The sequence below is a fragment of the Globicephala melas genome, chromosome 11, assembly GCF_963455315.2.
Source record: "Globicephala melas chromosome 11, mGloMel1.2, whole genome shotgun sequence".
Taxonomy (NCBI): domain Eukaryota; kingdom Metazoa; phylum Chordata; class Mammalia; order Artiodactyla; family Delphinidae; genus Globicephala; species Globicephala melas.
The window spans coordinates 97,095,987-97,109,287 of record NC_083324.2 but is presented as its reverse complement, the minus strand read 5'-3'; the positions used below and the strand labels follow the sequence as shown (position 1 = coordinate 97,109,287).

General features: G+C 42.1%; 1 protein-coding gene across 1 annotated transcript in view; it reads right to left on the bottom strand.

Annotated features, from left to right (window-relative positions):
• Window positions 1-6,500: 6,500 nt before the first annotated feature.
• Window positions 6,501-13,301, bottom strand: part of BLOC1S5 (biogenesis of lysosomal organelles complex 1 subunit 5) — a 107,007-nt gene continuing 100,206 nt past the window's right edge. The window contains exon 6 of the mRNA XM_060307652.1: window positions 6,501-9,113. The gene's annotated coding sequence lies outside the window, so the exon portion shown is untranslated. The remainder of the gene's footprint in view (window positions 9,114-13,301) is intronic.

Genomic DNA, 13,301 nt, shown 5'->3' with positions numbered 1-13,301 from the left:
TTTTATGAACAGCTGATTTAGAAATATTGTTAACATTTATTATATGTATGCCAATTCAGAGTGAATTAACACCCATCTGTGAAAAAACAACAAAACCTCTCAGCGCTGGTGCCTTCAAGTGTCTAAAGAATTAGCATCAGTTTATTCCTCTTTAAAGAATGATGCCTCATTCAGCATACCTATTTCATTTAATAAGCAGGTCCAAATTTCCTTTGTTTGACTCAAAATTTCTGACACTTAAGGCAATGAAATTAATTTTAAAGTTGTTTATAAACACTTGTGTTAACAAGTACATTTTCATCTACTTCTTTTAAAATTTTTAGTAAAATTATATCTCCATAGAAATAAAAATCTCCTTTTAAAGAATTTTAGTCCAAATTTAATTTCTTCTAGTTATGTCATTATCTTCTATTTTTTAATTCTCTCTTTTTTTAAATCCATGTGTGTAAAGAAGACCAAAGTTTAAGACACTTTAATAACTGATTCCATTAAGGCAACAAAATCAGGTCTTCAGTCTCCATGCTTACAAATAATGGGAGAACCATGAACCTTTTGAGCAACACCAAAAACCAGGTCTTGAATATCTAGTATTTAGTCAGTTGTGCCTTCTTGCACAACTTTACTAAACATGGAAGAATCTACAGCCCCACACACGTAGGTCAGACATAATATAAAATAAACCAAATGTATTTCATGATGGGCAAACCCCAGTGATGTAACTGTAACTTCTCTGCTCCATTAAAACTCCCTTTGCATTTTTCATTAACATAGTGGTGTTATTCCTGTTCTTCCAGCCAAATCCCAACAGCCACAGCAGCATCCTTTCCTATCAACGAAGACACTGGGCATCTTGGGGGCGTTGTCCTGCTACGTGCAGTTGGGCAGCTCCCGTCAGCAGGGTAGCTGCTCACATCTGTCATGGAGCCTGGAATTTCTGAGTTAGGGGGCTGTCTGCCAAAGACTTCCTGGCAAAGTGTTTTGTCTGCAAAACAGACACAATAGCAAGGGACTCATATGGATTTTTAAGGAATGCCCTACACCCTTCTTGTTTTGGAAGAAGTGAAGGAAGAAATCCACTCTTTTCTCAGAAGAAAGTGTTTCCAAAGCAGCTCTAAATCTGGTCCCCATATAAGACAATAGCTGTTTTTGTAAATGCAAAAAAAAGGCCTAGTGACAGGACTTGACACTAGAGCTCTAAAGCTAAGTCCAAATGGGGCTGTCTTGGAGGTCCTTGAGGTGTCCTTCCTAGTTACACCACTGCCATCCCATCCTGTCCGGCCAGTAAGCGTGCCTGGGTTTAGCTGGTGAGAGACACAGACTCTAAGGTGCCGTTTGTTATCTATGGGCTGAATCTGCCCCCCTCCGCTTCATATGTCGAAGTCCTAACACCCAGTACCTTGGAATGTGACCGTATTTAAGTTAATGAGAACTTTAAAGAGGTAATTAAGTTAAATGAGGTCATATGGATTGGCCTTGATCTAATATAATTGGCGTCCTTATAAGATGAAGAGATTAGGACAGATGCACACAGAGGATAGACCATGTGAGGACACAGGGAGAAGACAACCGTCTGCAAACCAGGGAGAGACGCCTCAGAAGACACCAACACTGCTGGCACCTTGATCTTGGACTTCCAGCCTCCAGAACTACGAGAAAACAAAATTCTGTGGTTTAAGCCCCGCGGTCTGTGGTCCTTTGCTGTGGCGGCCTGAGCAGAGTCAAACACCATCCAAGTCTTCCCTTCACTGGGTGAGACTGAGTCTCAGAATATCCTTCTGTTTCGGAAGGAGACCTGCATCCTGGGAACAGTGCCAGCTGCCTAGATGGCTTCTGCCCCTTGGAGCACAGCTCTTTAAGGAGCCATCTCTTCTCTGGTGTCACAGTGAACTCCCTTTTCTGATCTTCCTCTCCGTGCTTCTTAACAGCAAAATATGAGACCAGTGAGAGGTAAACCCAGCAAAGCCACTAAGAAAGCTCCAGCCGCGGTGCCGGCTGTCTGGGAAGGGGGACAGCCTGCGGCCCCCACCCCTGCTCACAGCCCGCTCCATCTGTGCCTGTACAGGCATGGCCCAGGGCTCTCAGGAGGAGCCCTTTCCCCACAAAGTATTGTAAATGGGGAAGAACAAATCTGACTCCGTACTGGATCTGTTTCTTTTACTTGGACATTTGTATTCTATTGCTTTTGCTACAAGTTAATCACTAAAGGGATGTTGCCAATAACTTAAGATATACATAGTGGCCCATCTCCTGGAACCCTCCCAGGCTCGGGCCTCCCATGCCTGAGCATTACGCTAGAATACCTTCGTTTAGCCCTGATCAGGTCCACCTGTGAGTGGCTGCAGGAAAGAAGAAATTGCCACATACCCTCCGGAGTCTGGCTGGAGCCAGGACGTATCTGCAACAACTGACCACCTTTCTTACTTTACTTCCTCGCTTCCCCGCTCTTTGTTATTTAAAAGAAACTAGCATCAAACCTGGGCAAGGTGGTTCTTTGGAACGCTAGTCTGACATCGTCTCAGTCTGCTGGCTTCTGAATGAAGTCGCCATTCCTGGCCCCCAAAACTCGTGTCTCGAGGTATTGGCCTGTCGTGCGGCAAGCAGTCTGAGCTTGGACTCGGTAACAGTATGGGTGAAGCCGCTGCTTCCATGTAACCACGGAGCAGGCATTGGCGGTGAGGTAGACAGCTTTTGCTATCAATGGAATATGGGACGCGAACCTTCCTTTGGTTCACATTTCAATTCACATTCAGCCGTTTCTAATCCTCTCCCATCCATCAACGTAACAGCTGGTCGGCTGAAGCTGATTTCCAACACCAGGAACCTCTTTTGCTTTGCACAGCTGGGTGACAACATCCGATCCCTGTATGTTTGTTCTACTTACCTGGTGACGTGTCTCTAGATGTGGGATCACTAGTTGTAAAGGGTACCCACCTCTTCAGATTTCAATAGCAGTACAGTAAACATTGTCTCTAGAATACGCAGGAATCAGTGATCCCCCTTACGGTTACCACCTGGTGATAAGCCGGTGGTGTACGTGCCCCCCATTTTGTGGTCTAAGCATGAATTTGCATAGCGGGTAGGTGGTTTCTACTGGGCTGTCGAGGACCACTTCTCCCCAGCCTGCAGCGGAACCCTCACTCGCATGCAGAAGCAAGACCCGTGATGCGAACACCATCCGCCGGGCCCAGCCACTGCACCCAGGTCTGATCTCTCCGGCCTTCTGAGCTCCTGAATCCTGCTCTTGACTACCTGTCGCAGCCATCTCTCTTACATTACATTTTCGATATTACTTTAAAAAGGCAAATGAATTAATCTGTGCCTTGAGGATTTACCAGACTCCCAGTAAAATACGTTTTGTTTTCACAGCTGTGCTCCCACGCTTCTATGATGCCGTTTCAAGGGAGACAGACTGATGTAATGCTGGTGACAGCACAATTGTCATCCTGCTAAAGAGAAGAGTATTGTGATCTCAATGCAAAAGGAAAGTGAAGTTTTCAGCTGCAGGCTCGGATCCCATTAACTGCAACAATCTCTACCTTTGAGCAGGGCTGGGAGTGGAAATTACTACAAGCTGCTGAATACAAATGACGTCATCTTGCCACCCACAAATCTTAGGAGTCTGACAGTCCGGAAGACGGCGTACACTCGAAGGAAGACAACTCCAATGAAACTGACAGGTTCTGAGGATTTGAGAGGAAACATTTTCATAACAGTTATTCTCTTCTCCGTGTTCTTTTTTGGTTTTGCAACTGTCGGTACCATGAAATTAGGACCATGACAACAAGCCATTAGCTTCCCCCAGAGCCATGATCAGCGCTCCCTCTGCGAGGAATTATGAGTTTGAGAGTACATGTGCGATTGTGCTGTTAGCCCTTCTGCTAACTATTCCTGCTATCACGCTAATCACAGGGACTTTTCAGGGAGGCTGCCAGAACTCAAACATGCCACGTATAGACCAAAGTTGTCAAAGGTCAGAAAGAGGGTGCTTCCTGCCTGCTAACTCTGCAGCTGCTCCCCTGTGTTTGAAGGAATGCTGGACACATTTTTCTATGCTCAAATTCTCTTCCATTAAAGGACACACACCTTTACATGTGATTCTGGAAATGCTATTCTATCCATATTATGGAGCTGTATATGCTGTAATCATAAAAGTGGAAAGAAATCAAAAGGGTACAATTTCAAAGGAACAAACGGCACCAGAACCATAAGGCACCTGGACACAAATGAGGCTTTGGGGGGAAAACATTTCCTGTGCTCCCTTTTATTCACTTTCAGGGCTTGGTCTCGTGCATTTAGGATTCAGTGGTAAAACTGATTTTAATTATGTTTTAATCCAACTTATTCTAAAAATTGTTTTGAAAGCTCTTTGGATTTCAAACAATAAAACAGAACAATGAAGGGTTGTGGACCTATATTCAAAGAGAAAAGCAAATAACTTACCTATATTCAAAGAGAAGTTACAAATAACTTCTTTTACATTAAATTTCCTTAACTAATAAAATATTCCTTCACTATCCACTACTTTTTTGCATGGCTTTACAACCGATGTGTTTTAATATCAACCACCAAAGGGGGAAAAGAAAGGGGGCTTTAACATTACCGTTTCAGGTAACGAATTTGGGAACACCAGATCTGGGTGAGACAGCCTCCATGCAACAGCGCCCCCTCTGGTTCAGAAGACTCTTCACTACTGCTCGCCCTAATTCTAAAGGAGTGGTAGCCCTTAAAGTGCATCTCAGAACCCTGGGGAATATTTTGGGAATGCTCATTCCTTAGGGCCTCTTAGATCTCACAGAAAGGTGTCAACAACACAATGTATGACTTAGAAAGAAAAAGGAATGAAAATGTCAGGACCTAAGACAGTTCTCTCTCAACCTCCCCCAGGCAGTCTGGACCCCTCCTTCCCCCGCAGGGTTCCCGGACCCTCACTCATCTCTGCTCTCTGACTATAGTCCTGTTACAGCATTGATTTCAATGTAATTTGCATTAACTTTAAGTGGAAATACATTCCCCACTATAATTCAAATTCCTTGGGGGCAGCAATCACTTCTTGTTAATCTTGATATTCTCCTCAAAGTACCAATTCAATAAGTGTCTGCTGTATTGAATGATGCCCTCAGAAAAGTTACCAGACCTGAGGTCCTTGCATTTATCCTGACTAAAGCTCTAGAAAGAGCCACTGGAGTATTTGTTTTATTCATGAGTTTAATATGCACATTCAGGTACACCATTCCTTATATGAAACCTCTGGCGTCAAGATATATCAGAATTTTTCAGATCGTCAAAAGTTAAAATGGTTCTTGACAAGGGATTAATTTCCAAACTATACAAGCTGCTCAATATCGAAAAAACAAACAACCCAATCAAAAAATGGGCAGAAGATCTAAACAGACATTTCTCCAAAGAAGACATACAGATGGCCAATAGGCACATGAAAAAATGCTAAACATCACTAATTACTAGAGAAATGCAAATCGAAACTACAATGAGGTATCACCTCACACCAGTCAGAATGGCCATCATGAAGAAGGCTACAAATAATAAATGCTGGAGAGGGTGTGGAGAAAAGGGAAACCTCCTACAGCATTGGTGGGAATGTAAATCGGTACAGCCACTATGGAGTACAGTATGGGGGTTCCTTAAAAAACTAAAAATAGAGCTACCATATGATCCCACTGCAATCCCATTCCTCGGCAATCCCACTCCTGGGCATGCACCTGGAGAAAACCATAATTTGAAAAGATACATGCACCCCAATGTTCACTGAAGCATTATTTACAATAGCCAAGATTTCCATCTGACAGAGGAACGGATAAAGAAGATGTGGTACATATATACAATGGAATATTACTCAGCCATAAAAAAGAATGAAATAATGCCATTTGTAGCAACATGGATGGACCTAGAGATTATCATACAAGTGAAGTAAGTCAGAGAAAGACAAATATCATATGATATCATTTATATGTGAAATCTAAAAAAAAATGATACAAATGAATTTATTTACAAAACAGAAACAAACTCACAGACACAGAAAACGAACTTATGGTTACCAAAAGGGAAAAGGGGTGGCGGGAGGGATAAATTGGGAGATTAGGATTGATATATACACACTACTATATATAAAATAAATAAACAACAAGGACCTACTGTATAGCACAGGGAATTTTGTAATTACCTATACGGGAAAAGAATCTGAAAAAGAATACAGATAGATATAAAACTGAATCACTTTGCTCTACACCTAAGACAAACACAACATTGTAAATTGACTATATTTCAATAAAAAAAAAGTTAAAATGGTTCTTGTATTATGTATTATGTAGCATGCTATCAGTCGGTACAATTACAAAAAGTAAGTAAAGCAATAAATAAAGACTAGTCTAAAAAACAGGTTATGGTTTTTTTTTTTTTTTTTTTTTTGCAGTATGCGGGCCTCTCACTGTTGTGGCCTCTCCCGCTGCGGAGCACAGGCTCCGGACGCGCAGGCTCAACGGCCACGGTTCACAGGCCCAGCCGCTCCGCGGCATGTGGGATCTTCCCGGACCGGGGCACGAACCCATGTCCCCTGCATCGGCAGGCAGACTCTCAACCACTGCGCCGCCAGGGAAGCCCTCAGGTTATGTTTTACCATCAAACAAGCTTGCTGAAAACTTATTCTAAAAATTATTTGTTTTGAAAGTTCTTTGGATTTCAGAACAATGAAGGATTATGGACCTGTATTCAAAGAGGAAAACAAGTAAGTTGTTTCTTTTACATTAAATTTCCTTAACTGACAAAATATTCCTTTAAAAAACACAGTTCTACTTCTGTACTCTTCCAGTTTTTAACATTTTATAAGTAACCTATTAATATTTATTGTTGGAGAATCTTAAAATTCTAATAGAGATAAAGCAACAGTTTTCCTAAATGACTTCCCTTCTCAGCGTGATTTTCCTTTCATAGGATGCCCTTGGCCTTCTTAGAAGCTCCACAGATGCACCCCAAGGCACAAAGCAATACCTTGTCTGCAGAAAGCCCTCTTGTGCGGTGCCTCACCTCCTTTTTCTCCCTTGACCCTTCCTTAACGCATCCTTGATGATATACCTTGATGTATCCCCCATGTTTAGAAATAGGAAAAAGCAGTTAAGGACACTAAGGTTTGTGCTGCGTGTGATAGAGAGTTAGCAAATGGCAAAGACGGGATGAGCACCCAAGTGTCCTCAGTCTCAACATTCTTTGTCTTTTTTGCCTTCATAACAGTTGCCACCATCATGCAGATTCTTTTCTGCAAAATAAATTTATTTATTTATTTTTGGCTGCGTTGGGTCTTTGTTGCTGCACGTGGGCTTTCTCTAGTTGTGGCGAGCGGGGGCTACTCTTCGTTGCGGTGTGCGGGCTTTTCACTGCGGTGGCTTCTCTTGTTGCGGAGCACGGGCTTGTGGCACACGGGCTCAGTAGTTATGGCTCGCGGGCTCTAGAGCGCAGGTTCAGTAGTTGTGGCGCATGGGCTTAGTTGCTGTGTGGCATGTGGGATCCTCCCAGACCAGGGCTTGAACCCGTGTCCCCTGCATTGGCAGGTGGATTCTTAACCACTGAGCCACCACGGAAGCCCCATGCAGATTCTTAATACCTTGTCAAGGGTCAGGGGTCATTGGAGGGTAGACATGCTTTCACCTAAATCAAGGTAGACCAAGTCTCCCAGGTTGCTGGGGACCCACCTATTCCCCCGGCTCCTGCCCCAGGTTAGCCTACGAGCTTCACCAATTCCTGGGAGTTCTGGGGCGCTCTGCCCGATTTCAATAATGGCTCATCCGATCCCCCCAGCAGCTCCTCAACTGGCCGTTTCACTTGATCTAAAATTACTGCCGTGTTCTTACAAATGTGTGTGATTCACCAATTCTGGTCCTCGAAAATCACCTTTCCACGATCACACTTGGATCATGACTCCCAACAAAGAGTGCAAATAACTTCACATATTGTCTGTTTGTCTTTAAACTGAATTCTACAAAGAAGGACTAGGCATGCTTTCTCTTCTTCTATGGCTGGCTTCTACGGCTTTCAGTCAATGCCTCCTTCTTCCTGAAACACATCTGGTCAGGAATCAAGAAAGCCTTTCCCATTCAAGGAAGCACATTTCCAGACATATTCTAGAAATCTTTCCACATAACATCCTTGAGGCAAGTACAGAAAGTTCTCAGGAACAAAGGGTTATCATGAGAGATGAGGGTTTGTTTTACTCATCTGGTATTGAGTAGAGTCTGCTAGTAGAGGTGGGAGCTGGCCAACTCCTTCCCTGAGACTCAGGTGTTGACTTCTGGGAACATTCCTGATTTTCTGCCCTCCACAGTCAAGGACACTTCTTTTCTGGAGACTATTCATCGCGTCATTACCTGTTGATGATCTCCCTCCCTCCCAAAACCAGAAGCTCAGAGATGTCAAAGGTTGTCTTTTCTGCATTTCTGTTTCCCCAAGGCCTAACACAATTCTGGGGACCTCCATAAAGATTTGTGAATTAATGACAAAGATGACATTTCTTCCATTTCAAAGGAGAAAACGTCTTTTGCTTGAGGGTGGAAAAGCTGCTTCTAGTTTACTACTTTTCCTCTTCCTTGTGAAAATCAGCAGTGAGGAGCAGGGAGGATGCCCAGCGCATCTCTTGAGCTCACGTGAAAGTCCAGCCAGAGGCGGACTCAGGGGAGAGCCAGGTTCCTGGACGCTGGTCTCCTCTGCCCCATTTTTAAGTTCTATATTGTTTCAATTACCCAAACGTTTCTTGGAAGTCCTAGTTTTAATAAAGTCAGGAATGGGCATCTTTTAAGGAGAGAGTCTGAAAGGAAATCCATCAGAGAAGGAAGAATTGTCATGAAGAGGGATTTTGCAGCAACTCTGGGTGTATTCAAAGGCATAAAATTTCTCATGATCCAGCCACACGATGGGAGTTTGGGGGGGAAATGAAGGAGCTTAAGGAAAGGCAAACACACACACACACAGGCAAAATAATAAGAAGGCATCATTAAGAATCTGAGGGACTTCTCTGGCGGTCAAGTGGTTAGGACTCCGAGCTTCCACTGCAGGGGGCCTGGGTTCAATTCCTGGTTGGGATCAGGGAACTAAGACCCTGCGTGGTGTGACTGAAAAAAAAAGAATTTGAGGATCCCATATTAAGCATCTCCACATATCTTGAAAACTTTTAGTAAAGCTGTCTTTAAAACTGGAAGCATCCACAAATAACTAACGTAGCCATAAGTGCCATTTTAAAGATGAATGTTTAATTGCCATGAAAAAGGGCACAGTTACTATGACCTCTAACAACAACAAAAAATTACTGTAATGACATGGCATATAAATGTTTGACACATGATTAATAAACGTCCTTGTTGAATATATAAGAATCATGTTTTCTTTTTAAAATATCGTGCCCAGTTTTAAGAAGTGTGTGCATGTGTATACATACATACAGGCTATAAACAACCGTAATAATGCTTAAGTCTACTGAATTCAGTAAAAGATGTTGTTAAATACTACATATAATCACTTAAGCTACAGTACATTTTAATAGGTTTCACACCAGCCAAGTCTCATTTATTGGGTAGAGCTCTTTTTGGAAAGTTGGTGAGAACATAAGCTTATGCTTATTTTATCATCGTTAACTTTCCTTATAAAATTGAAGGTATATTCCAACATGCAATAAATACCATAGTGAAGAAGTATGCAAATTTGAAATAGTAACACTTTCAATGGAAAACTTGTTTGGAAAGCAACATCAATATTTAAACTCAATGTATAATATTGAGACTTAAAATGTTATACCAGGAATTATATTCTTTGGGGCTTAACTAAATCTAACAGAAGCCAGAAGAGTATCCTACTTTAAATTCATGATTTTACTTCTCCCTCAAGGCAAAACATTCATTTTTTAAACCACATGCTTATCAGTGAACATGTATTAAGTGTACCATTGACGATACAAGAAGTTGTTTTAGCCTTAAAAATACTGTAACCTAAGAAACAGTTCTGGACTGACTTTAAGTGCTTCTTTGAAAGGTGTAGGTAGAGTATGAATGCAGGAAGCCTATTATAAATGACTGGTGAGTAAAATAATTTGGAACAAACTAGAACTCTCAACCAGCAGCCACTGTGACCAAAGTAAATATGTTACTACTTCCCACCTTCTAACCTAACACAGGAAGTACTGATAAGCCCACCCACGTGCAAATGATATTTAACTATTTTTTTTACAGTTTGATTCTGCAAAGAAAAAGGAACTATTATTACTAGTCATTTATCAGTGAATTCCTTTTCTGAATAACCCACACTTGAGTCTAATTATTTATTTGGAGGGGGAGAGACTCATAATTACTTAGGGTTTTTTTTGTTTTGTTTTTAACTTTTGTGCTTGGTATTTTTGTGAGTAAAAATTTTTTTTAAGGTTTCTAATTATATTACACCATTTTCTCTAGGGGACAAAATGAAGTCACAAGCATAGTACCAGATGATGCCAGAGAGAAAGTTTCAGAATAAAATCTAAACCAAGGAGGCAACTGGGAAGCATATAAGTGGGGGAGCGGTTTGAGGTCAAATTTCCTTGAACACTATTATTCTTTTTGTCTCCCGAGATGGAATTTTTACAGTTCTCTAATGTTTAACCAATACTGGCATCCTCTTTGGTCTTAAAAGAAAATTATAAACTTCTTTTGTGTTAAGGGTCTATTAGAGTTGACCTCTTAATGTCTCTACTATTTGATGTGAATATTACATAGCATCTTCACATTTATTTTATCAATTGTTGCAGGACACTGGTGAGGTCATATAGAGGATCTAAGCGATCTCCTTAGTGCCTTAGTTGAGAACATCCAGAACCTTTGGGGGACTTTTCCAGGGCTGATGGTAGATACTGCATGTCTCAAGATGCCCAGAACCCAGAAGGGTGTAAGATTATCCGATGTGATCTCCAAGTTCAAGTATCCCCACATTGCTGGGCTAGACTTCCACCTCCTTCTAACCTTTCTTTTTTTTTTTTTCCTGTACGCGGGCCTCTCACTGTTGTGGCCTCTCTTGTTGCGGAGCACAGGCTCCGGACGCGCAGGCTCAGCGGCCATGGCTCACGGGCCCAGCCGCTCCGTGGCACGTGGGATCTTCCCGGACCGGGGCACGAACCCGTGTCCCCTGCATCGGCAGGCGGACTCTCAACCACTGCGCCATCAGGGAAGCCCTCTAACCTTTCTTGATAATTCCTCAGCCACATCTCAGAAACTGGATGTTATGCTGATAGGAGGGACTATGGAAAAAAAAGTTGCAGTGTATGTTTTAACCTATAAAAACTTTCACTAGGTATTTGAATTTATACAAACTTATTAGGATTCATTTCTCTGAATTGAAAGAAAGGCGACTGGGTTGCCTCCCCTACTGTTACAAGTAGGTACCATGAGCCCAGTAGCATGTCCATGATAATTTTTTTTATTTTAAAAAAGTTTAAAAATTTTTTATACAACATCTGAAGGTTACTTTCCATTTATAGTTATGATGAAATATTGGCTATGTTCCCCATGTTGTACAGTACATCCTTGAGCCCATCTTACACCCAATAGTTTGTACCTCCCACTCTCCTGTCCATGTAATGCCCCTCCCCACTGGTAACCACTAGTTTGTTCTCTATATATGTGAGTCTGCTTCTTTTTTGTTGTATTCACTAGTTTCTTGTATTTTTTAGATTCCACATGTGATATCATACAGTATTTGTCTTTCTCTGTCTGACTTATTTCACTTAGCTTAATGCCCTCCAAGTCCATCCATGTTGCTGCAAATGGCAAAATTTCATTCTTTTTTATGGCTGAGTAGTATTCCATTGTACATATACACCACATCTTCTTTATCCATCCATCTGTTGATGGACACTCAGGCTGATTCCATATACTGGCAATTGTAAACAATGCTGCTATGAGCATTGGGGTGTGTGTATCTTTTCAAATTAGTGTTCTTGGTTTTTTTCAGATATATACCCAGGAGTGGAATTGCTGGGTCATACGGTAGTTCTATTTTTAGTTTTTTGAGAAGCATTCATACTGTTCTCCATAGTGTGTGCACCAACTGGCATTCCCACCGACAGTGCAGCAGGGCTCCCTTTTCTCCACACCCTCACCAACATCGGCTATTTGTGTTCTTTCTGATGATGGCCAAGATGTCCATGATTTGGCCAGTCAGGCGACTTCCTGGCAACTCCAAAGCTGCAGCTGCTGAAGGGACAGACCAAGAGGAGTAGCAGTTCATTGTGTCCTAAATTAACAGATTGTTTACATGATGGAAAAATACCAGCCCATCCTTATGTTCTGGAAATACGGATGCTGAATGCAAAAAGGGATATTCTCTTGGCAATACCTATTAAAAGTCTTAAAATTGGGCTTCCCTGGTGGTGCAGTGGTTGAGAGTCCGCCTGCCGATGCAGGGGACGCGGGTTCGTGCCCCGGTCCGGGAAGATCCCACATGCCGCGAAGCGGCTGGGCCTGTGAGCCATGGCCGCTGAGCCTGCGCGTCCGGAGCCTGTGCTCAGCAACGGGAGTGGCCACAACAGTGAGAGGCCCGAGTACCGCAAAAAAAAAAAAAAAAAAAAAGTCTTAAAATTATCCAAGTGCTTGTTTTCAGAACTGTTTTTAAGAATTTATCCTAAGGAAATAATTTTGGAGGTTACAAATATTTTCTTGCTTGTCGGGTTTTATTTTGTTTTGTTTGCTATTATAAACAATATGCTCATCACTAGCATTTATCATAATAGGAAAAAGTTCAAAAATTTTAAACATTTGATTAAATACATCTATGTTAAATACATCATATGTTAAAACACCATGCAGCCATTTAAAATGATGCCTTAGTAGAATATTTAGTGAAAAGGAAAGCATCACACAATATATTAAATTAAAAACTGGGCTTCCCTGGTGGCACAGTGGTTGAGAGTCCGCCTGCCGATGCAGGGGACACAGGTTCGTGCCCCGGTCCGGGAAGATCTCACATGCTGCGGAGCGGCTGGGCCCGTGAACCATGGCCTCTGAGCCTGCGCGTCCGGAGCCTGTGCTCCGCAACGGGAGAGGCCACAAGAGTGAGAGGCCCGCGTAACGCAAAAAAAAAATAATAAAATAAAAACTGCCACGAAACACATGCAAAGCCTGAGGCCATTTATTAAATGAGATGCTGCAAGTGATAGGCCTAGCAGCATGCTAACATGTTAACTATTGTTATATACACAATAAATGTTCATTATTATTATATAATTAAAAGGCTGGAAGGTACCTTCTGAAACATATATCTAAGTGGTATCTGGTTATATC